The 13,024-nt window shown below is 38.9% G+C and overlaps 1 pseudogene; it reads right to left on the reverse strand.

The window, feature by feature from the left end:
• Nucleotides 1-3,387: 3,387 nt before the first annotated feature.
• On the reverse strand, nucleotides 3,388-4,309 carry LOC129560048 (olfactory receptor 9G19-like; annotated as a pseudogene).
• Between the last annotated feature and the right edge of the window lie 8,715 nt (nucleotides 4,310-13,024).

Consider the following 13,024-nt stretch of genomic DNA (forward strand, 5'->3'; position numbering starts at 1 on the left):
GCATCATTGACTCAATGGACATGGATTTGAGGAAACTCTGGGAGATAGTGGAGGACATGGGAATCTGGAGTGCTGCAGTCCACGGGGTCACTTACAGTCAGAGTCAATCAGTGACTGGACAACAACTGCAATCCTCCCCTTTTGCTTAAGTTTATTGTCTTTCTCCATGACAATGTAACAACACAGGTCAGAAAGAATTTTCTGTCTTGTTTACTGCTGTATTCCAAAATATAGAACAGTTCTTGGCATCTAATTGGCACTTAATAAATATTTCTAAAATTAATTAGTGTTCAATTACCTTTATAACCTTGCTCAGACTCCCCAGGACACATCTTCCCTCAAGTGGTCAGTGTATTATGCCACTAATGAAAAGGAAGAGTAACTAAAGAGAAGATTCATAACCACCAAGATGGACTAAAATGATTTCTGAAATTGAGACAAATTGCAACTAAAGAGTGAATAAAATAAGCAACAGAGAAAACGTCAGAGCCAGTCCTGTTGAGTCTCCCATATAAAAGGACTTCTCAGGTCGTGTGATCCCTGAAGCAACTCTGTCCCTTTCTCCCTTCACTGGAGCACTTAAAATTCGACGGAAGAATGCATCCTTCTAGCACCAGAAAATGAAGACCAAGAAGGAAAATATCATACACTAGCCGTTTGAACAGCACAGCATTATTAGAACCACTGGAGTAAAAAAAAAAAAAAAAAAAAAACAAAACATGTCTTTTTGCCTTCTTATTTTCTCTACTGTGTACATGAATATATGATGACCCAGCATAGCTACCAGACTGAATTAGAACTCTAAATGAGGGTTACATATAACATGAATGAAATTCAAGTTAGAAGATTGTGTGTGTGTGTGTGTGTGTGTGCTTGGCATAAGAATGAGCCTTTGAGAGCCAGACCAGACTCTATCTGACATCATAGAAAAGCCAGACCACTTAGCTACCCCTGGCCCTTGTTGCTTACCCTTGATCAGGAAGGACACTCCTGGAAGTGACACCCTTTGCCCTCTCCTCTGATTTTTAGGGAGCTTTGTTAGATATAAATGTTTCCTCAATAGTCCTTTGGGACCTCTTCTACAGAGAAGCCCAGAAATACGTGCCTCCCTCTCTAAAGACACAGTTAGAACTCCTTTGGAGCTGGGGATAACATATTAATTAGGATATGATGAAATGAGGAGTATTTCATTAAGAGCCCACTCTCAAAATGAATATGTCAAATACAATCATACCTGTGTGTGATTGTGTGTGTGGGCTTCCCAGGTGGCACTAGTAAAGAACCCGCCTGCCAATGCAAGAGACTTAAGAGATGTGGTCTCAGTCCCTGGGTTGGGAAGATTCCCTGGAGAGGGGCATGGCAACCCACAGTATTCTTGCCTGGAGCATGGCAGGGACAGAGGAGTCTGGCAGGCTATGGTCCATAGGGCTGCAGAATTGGTTATGACTGAAGTGACAGCACACGCAGCATGTGTGTGATAATAAAAACTCTCCAAATTGTACTAATTGGACGTTTCTAGCCCATATTATTTTGTGATTCATAGTGTTTTTTCCCTCTCCTGTGTTTCACTATCTGTCCAGGCTACACTTCCTTGTCTCATTCATCAGGAAACAGTATTCATTCTTGGTGCCATGGCTTGAATCACAACCCACTAAAATTCATATGTTGAAGATGTAACCTCCAGTAATTTCAAATGTGACTGTATTTGGAGATAGAGCTTTTATAAAGGAAATTCAGTTAAAATGAGATGGTTAGAATGAACCTTAATGCAATCTGATTGGTATCTTTATAAAAACAAACAAACATGAAAATAGGAAAAAAGATACCAGGGATGCTTTTGCACACATACACACACACACACAAAAGGATCCATGTGAGGAGAAAGTAAGAAAGTGACCACGTACCAGCAAAGGAAAAAGACATCAGAACAAATCAACCATGTTGTCTCATTGATCTTGGCCTTTCAGCCTCCAGAGCTGTGAGAAATACATTTCAATTGTTTATGAACATTCAGTCTCCGGTATTTTGATAAGGAAGCCCTAACAAACTCTAAATCCTCTCTTGGATGTAAAATTTTGAAATATTTTTACCTCTCTAATTATCTATTTCTATCTCCTTTTCCATTTCTGTTTCACACAACAGCTCTTCCTTGGCTCTTCACTCTTTTGTTTGGAAAAAAAATATTTTATTGGAAGCTTGCCATGACTCAAAATATAGTCGTTCTTTCCTATATATGTTGTCAAGGAAAACTTTGTATCACAACAAGCAAAAATATGAAAATCAAAAAAGAAAAATAAATTTATTTTGAATGACATTTTACAGTAGATATTATACTTATGAACTCCCAATTAGCACTAACTCATAACAAGTGAATAAGTACCTCTGGAATAAAAAAATCTATGTTTGCATTTTTTTCTTATCTATGATTTGTCTTATTGGAACCAAGAGTTTTTATCTTTTTAATCATGACAGTGATTGCATACCCAATATTATTATTCTACATTACAGATTATAGTATTATACTTCCAATTAATTAATAAGCTGTAAATTGTAATGAAAAAGAAAAAAAAAAACTTCTCAGGATCCCAGTAATACTATAAACTCTGTTCTGAGCTAGCATGCCTAGTAATTTTTCCAATTATCCCAGACTCATTTATTTTAAAAAATATTCAAGAACATCAGTCAGTTCAGTTCAGTCACTCAGTCATGTCTGATCCTTTGCGACCCCATGAACCAGAGGACGCCAGGCCTCCCTGTCTATCACCAACTCCCGGAGCCCACCCAAACCTATGTCCATTGAGTTGGTGATGCATCCAACCATCTCATCCTCTGTCGCCCCCTTCTCTTCCTGCCCTCAATCTTTCCCAGCATCAGGGAGTTTTCAAACAAGTCAGTTCTTCGCATCAGGTCAAAGTATTGGAGTTTCAGCTTCAACATCAGTCCTTCCAATGAACACCCAGGCCTGATCTGCTTTAGGATGGACTGGTTGGATCTCCTTGCAGTCCAAGGGACTCTCAAGAGTCTTCTCCAATACCACAGTTCAAAAGCATCAATTCTTCAGCACTCAGCTTTCCTTATAGCCCAACTCTCACATTCATACATGACCACTGGAAAAACCATAGCCTTGACTAGACGGACGTTTGTTGACAAAATAATGTTTCTTCTTTTTAATATGCTGTGTAGGTTGGTTATAACTTTCTTTCCAAGAACATCAGTGCCGGTTTAAAAAGACAAATATAGGCTGGTATTCCTACATTATTCTGTGATTTTATCTTCTCCTTAATTTATTTATTTCTGAGATTTACAGACTGTTATCAATAACATAGAAACTAATCTTAAAAAAGCAAAACAAGCAAACAAACAAACAAACCCCCCCCAAAACACTGCTTACCAAAGCCTTTGCTAAAGAAACTTTGCTCTCTCTATCATTTTCCTCAAGGCTTCTTTAACATCTTTATTTCTTAATCTATACATCAAGGGATTCGACAAGGAAATCACCACTGTGTAGAACACGGACACCACTTTATCTGGGAGTAAATGAAGAGAATTGACCTATAGTTCAAGGTGACAGCTTTCAGGTGAGAACCACAGGTGGAGAAGGCCTTTGAGCAGCCTTGGGTGGAGCAGATCTTCAAGATGGCAGCAATGATGAAGAGATAGGAGACAAGGGTAAGCACGGTGGGAGTGATGACATTGGTGGCAAGTATGAAATACAGCACAGCCTGGTGGCTTTCCTTCACATCACAGGTCAACTTGACAAGGAGAGGCAGATCACAAAAGGAATCATCAATGATATTGTTTCTGCAGAAGTTCGAGGTAAATGTTTCACTAGTGACGATAGTTGAATTCACAAAGCCACTAAAGTAGGAAGCTGCAACAAGACTGACACATAACCCTGGGGACATGGCCTGGGAATAAAGCAAGGGGTTGGAGATGGCCACATAGCGGTCATTAGCCATGGCAGCCAACAGGTAACACTCAGTGTAGGCCAGTCCAGTGGAGAAGAAGAACTGAGCTAAGCAGCCAGGAAAAGAAATGTGTTTGTCATCAGACATGCAGGTCATCAGGATTTTGGGGGCATAGACGGAAGCATACTAGAGGTCCAGAAACGAAAGATTCCCAGTGAAGAAATACATGGGTATGTGGAGTCGAGAATCAGCACAGGTGAGAGAAATCAGGGTGATGTTCCCTAAAAGACTCCTGATATTGATGATGAGGAAGATATAAAAGAGAACTCTTTGTAACCACAGGTCTGTCATAAATCCTAAAATATGAACTCCTTCACTGTGGTATAATTTTTTTCATCCATTGAGTTTGAGGTTTATTAATTCCTTTCTGTAAAAATTGATCAATATGTCATGATTTAAGGTATTGATGTTATCACTTTCCCCATTATATGTCATTTTGCTGTTTACATACTCAACTGATGTGTATACCATGTTCATTAAGAAAAAAAAATGTTTATGCTTAACTGGAAATTATTCCTGTTAGAAAACTGTGAAATTTCTCTATGCTTCCTTGAAAGAACAGATTATGAACATAATATAGTTTGTCACCATACATTTTTACCTAATCATTCTCCATTTGAGTAATGGTGATTTGTTCATCTTCTTTTCTGTTTGCAGCTAGAGTGATTGGGGAGCATGTATAAGACATGAAAAAGGGAGTTTGCTTTTGAGTTCTTAAATCCTTTGTCTTTACTTATGAATTACCTAAAGAAGCATACTTTTATTAGTCTAGCCACACTTTGGAACAACCTTGGAAGTGCATTTATGCTAATTTCTTTGAAGGAAATGCTTATATTTTATTTAACTTTTTACCACAAAACCAAGAACACAGCTAAAAATAAAGTAAAAAAAATGATAATAAAATGTATAACTTAAAGAATATGATAGATTTACTTCAGTTCAGTTCAGTTCAGTCACTCAGTAGTGTCCAACTCTTTGCGACCCCATGAATCACAGCACGCCAGGCCTCCCTGTCCATCACCAACTCCCGGAGTTCACTCAAACTCATGTCCATCGAGTCGGTGATGCCATCCACCCATCTCATTCTCTGTCGTCCCCGTCTCCTCCCACCCTCAATCGCTCCCAGCATCAGAGTCTTTTCCAGTGAGTCACCTTGTCGCATGAGGTGGCCAAAGTATTGGAGTTTCAGCTTTAGCATCAGTCCTTCCAATGAACACCCAGGATTGATCTCCTTTAGAATGGACTGGTTGGATCTCCCTGCAGTCCAAGGGACTCTCAAGAGTCTTCTCCAGCACCACAGTTCAAAAGCATCATTTCTTCGGCGATCAGCTTTCTTCACAGTCCAACTCTCACATCCATACATGACCACGGGAAAAACCATAGCCTTGACTAGATGGACCTTTGTTGGCAAAGTAATGTCTCTGCTTTTGAGTATGCTATCTAGGTTGGTCATAACTTTCTTTCCAAGGAGTAAGCATCTTTTAATTTCCTGGCTACAATCAGCATCTGCAGTGATTTTGGAGCCCCCAAAAGTAAAGTCTGACACTGTTTCCACTGTTTCCCCATCTATTTCCCATGAAGTGATGGGACCAGATGCCATGATCTTCGTTTTCTGAATGTTGAGCTTCAAGCCAAACTTTCACTCTCCTCTTTCACTTTCATCAAGAGGCCTTTGAGTTCCTCTTCACTTTCTGCCATAATGGTGATAGGTTTACTTAGATAATAGGAATTTGAGACCATATCTATGTATGTATGACATTCAAATGTATGCTGAAAGGAAGTGAAAATATTAATCAATGGATAATAGTATTCAAAATGTGCACTAATTTCCTATAGAATTAAGAATTAAAGACAAAATACTAAACTTATCAAACTGATCTGGGGGAATGGGGTAGGCAGAATCTGGCCCATTAAGATGTTCAAGTCCTTTTTCTTAAAGTTGAAATTTAGTTGACTTACATTATTACATTAATATCAGGTGTGCAACATAATGATTCAGCATTTTTACAGATTATACTCTATTAAAAGTTATTACATGATTCTTGCTATGATTCTCTGTGTTATACATTGTATCCTTGTTGCTTATCTATTTTACACATAGTAATTTGTATCTCTTAATCCCATATCCCTAATTTGTCCCTTTACCTTCATTTCCCATTGGTAACCTCTAGTTTGTTTCTTGTAGCTATGTCTATTTCTGTTTTGCATATATATTCATTTGTATTACTTTTTAAATTCTACATATGTGATGTCATACAGCATTTGTCTTTATCTTACTTCAGTTAGTATTTTCTAGATTAATCTACATTGTTGTAAATGGCAGAATTTCATTAATTTTTGTAGCTAGCAACATTCTGTTGTGTACATACATATATTACATCTTTACCCATTCATCTGTTGATGGGTACTTGCATTGCTTCCACATCTTGTCTTTTGCAGATAATGATGCTGGGAACATTGGGATGCACATATATTTTCAAATGAGTGTTTTACTAACTGCTGGTACATGGGGATGTACCTTATGGGGAAAGGATAATTATGTTAAAAATTAAGAATTTTGAAATAAGATGGTTATCAGAGTGGGCCCTAAATCCAACCACAAACATCCTTATAGAAAGGAGGTAGAGAGCGGTTTGACTACAGACACCAGAGAAGGAAGAGTGTGACCAGAAAGCAGAGTTCAGAGTGATACAACCACAGGGAATGTCAGCAACCTCAGAAAGCCTAAGAGACAAGAAAGAGATGTTCCACTAGAGACTGTGTGGATCGTGACCCTGACTTTAACCCATTGCCATTGAGTTTTGAGTTCCAGAGCTATGAGAGAATACATTTTTACTGCTTTATGCCACCAAATTTATGATAATTTAATGCATGAAGTTATGAAATTCAACCTCTAGTAGTCTTCTTTCCTTCAAAAGTAGAAACATTGCTTTTGCCCGCAATAGGGGAAGAACCATCTCAGCTTGTCTATGGTACAACTTGCAAGAACCATAACACCACACAGCACAATCAAAAAAAGGGCTAAATTAGGATTTTCAGGGTTCTGAACAGGCATGGGTATACTTCTGCTATTAGATCCAGGGCTTTCAAAACCTCTTATGCCCGAGAAAAAATAAAATATATATTTTTAGGTGATGAGTGCATGTGTGTGTGTGCATGCGTGTGTGTACTCAGTTGCATTTGAATCTTTGTAACCCCATGTACTGTAGTCTGCCAGGCTTCTCTGTCCATGGAATTTCCCAGGCAAGAATACTGGAATGGTTTGCCATTTTCTTCTCCAGGGGATCTTCCTGACCCAGTGATGGAACCTGCATCTCTTACGTCCCTTGCATTGGCAGGCAGTTTCTTTACCACTGCACCACCTGGGAAGCTTTAGGTGATGGACTTAAGCTAAAAAATATAAATAATTGCTCTTTTGGAACTGTATCTTTTTAATAAATGGAATCAATAGTATTTAATTTAAAGAAAAGTTAATGTTACATTTATTATCAAAGTAGAAATTATTCAGAATAAGAAAATAAAGATTCTCTTAGAATTTCAAGAGTGTCGGGAACTACGACCCTTTTTTAACAGAGCATATTCCTGGAAGATGCTTAAGATCAATAATCAAGAAATCTGGATTCTGATCTGAGTAGATTGTCGCCATTTTAAATAAAACGATAACCTCTAAAAGTTTATTTTCTCACCTTTCTTTCTCAATTCAGTGAGACTTTAGTGAAAGTGTTAGTCACTCAGTCATGTCCAACTCTTTGGGACACCATGGAATTTTCCAGGCAAGAATACTGGTGCGGGTTGTCGTGCCCCTCTCGAGGGGATCTTCCCAAGCCAGGGATCAACCTTTCATCTCTTGCATTGCAGGCAGATTCTTTACAACTGAGCTACCAGGGAAGCTCTCATAATATATTACTTAGTAGTCTTATATACAAAGACACACAAAAGAGATTTTTTGAGGTACCCTTACTTGACATTCATTGTTAGACTTAAAGCCGGCTACATGCCTTGTTAGAAGGGACACTCAGAAACTTTCTTCTCACAGAATATCTCTCCTCATCTCTCAAATATCTCTCATTATCAGGAGACCCATTGAAGAGGTAGACGGTTCTAGGGGTGGTTATCCAAAAGAAGCTGAGGTCTTTATGATCTCTCAGTCCTCTCCAGGTTTAATGTGTTCGCATCTGTGTCATTCAGTTTCATGCTTTAATCAGGTACTTCTTGAGTTATAATCATAATAGTACAATATTATCCCAAAGAAATGGCTAAATATATTCATTTATATCTATATTTTATATATAAATCTTAGATGTTAGAAAAGAAAAGTGAAATATATATAGAATTATAAGTATAGATGGATATATTATACGTGGAAATATAAATATAGACAAAGATATAGATATACATAGAGCTAGATTGATAGACATATAAATTTTTGCTCTTTCTCTTAAACAGCTTCTATCCCATTAACTTCACAACATGGAAAAAGAAACATTTCAAAGTCATGAAAATATTGACCAATATTAGTATTTCTATACTCTCACCAACATTAATCCAAAATCACTGCGGATGGTGATTGCAGCCATGAAATTAAAAGACGCTTACTCCTTGGAAGGAAAGTTATGATCAACCTAGACAGCATATTAAAAAGCAGAGACATTACTTTGTCAACAAAGGTCCATCTGGTCAAGGCTATGGTTTTTCCAGCAGTCATGTATGGATGTGAGAGTTGGACTGTGAAGAAAGCTGATCACCGAAGAATTGATGCTTTTGAACTGTGGTGTTGGAGAAAACTCTTGAGAGTCCCTTGGACTGCAAGGAGATCCAAACAGTCCATCCTAAAAGAGATCAGTCCTGGGTGTACATTGGAAGGACTGTGGCTGAATCTGAAATGCCAATACTTTGGCCACATGATGCAAAGAGCTGACTCGTTTGAAAACTCCCTGATGCTGGGAAAGATTGAGGGCAGGAGGAGAAGCGGATGACAGAGGATGAGATGGTTGGATGGCATCACCGACTCAATGGACATGGGTTTGGGTAGGCTTCGGGAGTTGGTGATGGACAGGCAGGCCTAGCATGTTGCGGTTCATGGAGTCGCAGAGTCGGACATGACTGAACGACTGAATTGAATTGAACCAACAATAAGGATGGATCAACTTACTACAAGATAAAAGGAGACATTGAGCCATACAGAGCTACATGAAACTACTCAGGGTTTATGAGAATGAAAACACCAATCAAGTACACATCTAATTATCTGTTTCACTGAAAAGGAGAACAAGAGTGAAAGAAAAGACATTTGAAGGCATTTCAGTCTGCCTGCAGTGCGGGAGACCCGGGTTTGATCCCTGGGTCGGAAAGATCCCTTGGAGAAGGAAATGACAACCCACTCCAGTATTCTTGCCTGGAAAATCCCACGGATGGAGGAGCCTGGTAAGGTACAGTCCAGGGGATTGCAAAGAGTTTAACACAACTGAGGAACTTCACTTCTTTCTTTCAGTTTTCTTCATCAAATATAACTATAAGAAAGAAAACCTTACTGTATTTCATGAAGTGGAATTACATTATGATTTGATTATATTGAAAAGTGTTTTGTTTTTGCCCATATGGTGATTTACTGACTTTTTTTGTCTGGTCAGTTCAACAAAGTACTTACTTTATGAATTATAAATAGTTTCCTCATTTGAATATCAACTAAAGCCCCAATTTTTTCATATTACCTTAGAATAAAAAGTGGCTTCTGTTCACTCCACAGGAATTGTTACCAAAGGTAAAAATACTGGGAGAAAATATAAGCCTGAGAATCCCTTTGAGGTTTGCTGCTAAAAGCAAAAGACATGTCACTTGCTGTCCTGGTGCCAAGTGACCAATTACAACACCAGTTATCTTTCTGGGGATAAAGTAGGAAGAGATCTCTCATCATGAATATAATTGGTCCAGTTAATCTGTAAAACCCTTAGCTTTGTGACTTTCATTCATGCATTTGTGATAAAAGAGAATTTGGCAGAAAGGAATAGCTAAAAGAATTGTCAGCACACAACAAATGCTCAATAATTATTTGTAGTCTATAATGACGGAGGATGTGACGGTTGGATGGCATCACCAACTCAATAGACGCGAGTCTGGGCAAACTCCAGGAGATAGTGAAGGAAAGGGAAGCCTGGTTTCTGCAGTTCATGAGGTAGCAAAGAGTTGCACATAAATTAGCTACTGAACCACAGTGACAATAAAATAGAGACCATATAGCATCTTTCTTTGCTTCCGAGTACAAGAGGTAATATCCAAGCAGAACTTAGAGGGAGAGTACAAGGAATACTCTGGGATATACCTGAGGAGTGGTGGGATTAGGCAGATTTTCATAGCAAGATCTGGGAAGTTTCCTTGGAAGTTATACTAAGGGAGCTGAACACAGGGTGAAGGAGGTTAGCTAGCCAGAAGAGGGTAAAAGGCTTGTTCCTTTCTGTTTTCACTCCCTGTCCCTGTCAGTGTCACCTTATAAATACTTCATTTAATTAGCAATTGTATTCCAGTAGTTTTGCATTTGGTTACAGCTTGCAGCTTTTCCTACCTTGGTTGAAACAGCCTTAATTCAGCATGTCAGAGACACAAAATCTCAAATATGTGGATTCATGTCAATGTATGGCAAAAACCACTACAATATCGTAAAGTAATTAGCCTCCAATTAAAACAAATACATTAATTAAAAAAGAAAAGACTACATGGGTCTCAAGATCTGCATGCCAATGTAAGAGAGACAAGTTCGATCCCTGAGTTGGGAAGATCCCCTGGAGGAGGGTAGGGCAACCCACTCCAGTATTCTTGCATGGAGAATCCCATGGACAGGGAGCCTGGCAGGCTACAGGCCATGGGGATAGTTTGTTATTCTTTGTCCAAAAAAGTCAGACATGACTGAGCACACACATGCACACTGTCTGTAGACATTCCAAATTAAAAAAAGCAAAAGCAAAACCTTGCTAGAGATTGCTTTCATAATTTCATAACAGCTTATAATGATATGTTAAAAATTTATAAATGGAACTGCTTTTAGTTCTACTTCCCCAACTGGAGGTGAAGGGCTGTTGTTTACCAGCTTGTACAATATTCTATATTGAAATCCAAGTAGACTATTTACACGAAAACAGCAGGATTTTCTTTCAGTTTTCAGTTTCTACACCTCTTGTTAAACCTACTGCAACACATTATCTCAAAAACACCCTCCCCTTCTGGCTGCCACCTGCTTCATGCTTAGACTACTGTGCTGGCACTAAACTTCCGGCTCCTGATTCCTCCTGCTTTGAATCCTTCCTATTCACAGCTGCTCTAATAATTTTCTAGAATCTCGTGTCATATTTTTACTCCAGTGCTTTAAAATACATCACATTGTTTCCTCATTTCCTCCAGAATTGAAACAGGTATGACTATGGGTAAGCTTAGGCTGTATGCTTATTTTATTTCTAGCTATTTCGGGAAGCATAAGGATAACACAAATGTGGGCTCATAAATGCGAATTTACACAGAGAACCAGAAAGCTTCCTTGGACAACACTCAACCTTGGAGGGAAAAAGAGATTATTTGTGCAAATTTTATCCAAGAGCGTGAGAGCAGAGGTGATTTGTAGAACATTGTGGATCAAGTCTATTATTATTCAGTCATAAGCGAGAGGGAAACTTTGCTATCTGGATAAACCTGGAGGGCATATTGCAAAGTGAAAGATCCAGACACAGAAAAAAATACTGCAGAATCTCACTTATATGTTAAATCAAAACAGTAGAACTCAAATGGTGGTTGCCAGGGACTGGGCAGTGTTGCAAATAGGAAGACTTTGGTCTAAGAGTACAGATTTTCAGTTTAAAGATCCAGAAGTTTTGGGGATCCAATGTACAGCATGATAACTGTAATAAATAATAGTGTAAGTACACATGTAGCCAGTGTTCATTGCAGTTCTATTTACAATAGCCAGGACATGGAAGCAACCTAGATGTTCATCAACAGATGAATGGATAAAGAAGCTATGGTACATTTTCACAATGGAATATTTTTCAGCCACAAAAAGGAACAAATTTGTCAGTTCTAGGGAGGTGAATGAACCTAGAGCCTGTTATACAGAGCGAAGTCAGTCAGAAAGGGAAAAACAAGCATTGTATATTAATGCATACGTATGGACTCTAGACTTCCCTGGTGGCTCAGATGGTAAAGCATCTGCCTACAATGCAGGAGACCTGGGTTCGATCCCTGCGTTGGGAAGATCCTCTGGAGAAGGAAATGACATCCTACTCCAGTACCCTTGCCTGGGAAATCTCATGGATGGAAGAGCCTGGTAGGCTACAGTCTCCGTAGGGTCACAAAGAGTCGACACTACTGAGCGACGTCACCTTATGGGCTCTAGAAAAATGGTACAGATGAACCTATGTGCTCAGACACTCAGCCATGTCCAACTTTTTGTGACTCCATGGATAGGAGCCCACAAGGTTCCTCTGCATCTATGCAGGGGAGCAGTAGAGACACAGGCATAGAGAACAGACTTGTGGACACAGTGGGGGCAGGAGAGGGTGGGACAAATTGAGACAGGAGCATTGAAACATATACATTACCATATGTAAAATAGATAGCCAGTGGGAATTTGCTGTATGACATCAGGAGCTCAACCCAGTGCTCTGTTATAAGCTAAAGGGGTGTGGGGCTCTGTGACAACCTAAGGGGATGGGGTGGGATGGGTGAGGAGGTGTGATGGGGTGGGGAGGTGGAATGGTGTAGGGAAGTGAGAGGGAGGTGCAAGAGTCAGGGGACTTAGGCATATCTATGGCTGCTTTATGTCCATTTATGGTAAAAACAACAACACTGTAAAGCAATCATCCTCCAATTAATATTAAATTTAAAAAAAGCACTGTAAAAAACAAGTATATCATATACTTGAAATTCGCTAAGAAAATAAATCTTAAGTGCTCTTATCACTCATAAAGAATGGTAAGTATATGAAGTAATGATTGTGTTAATTAGTTTAATTGTGGTAATCATTTCCCAGTGTATATGTATATCAAAGCATCATATTGTACATCTTAAATATA

The sequence above is a fragment of the Moschus berezovskii genome, chromosome 16, assembly GCF_049115385.1.
Source record: "Moschus berezovskii isolate FMDL1 chromosome 16, NW_MosBer_1.0, whole genome shotgun sequence".
NCBI classification, from domain to species: domain Eukaryota; kingdom Metazoa; phylum Chordata; class Mammalia; order Artiodactyla; family Moschidae; genus Moschus; species Moschus berezovskii.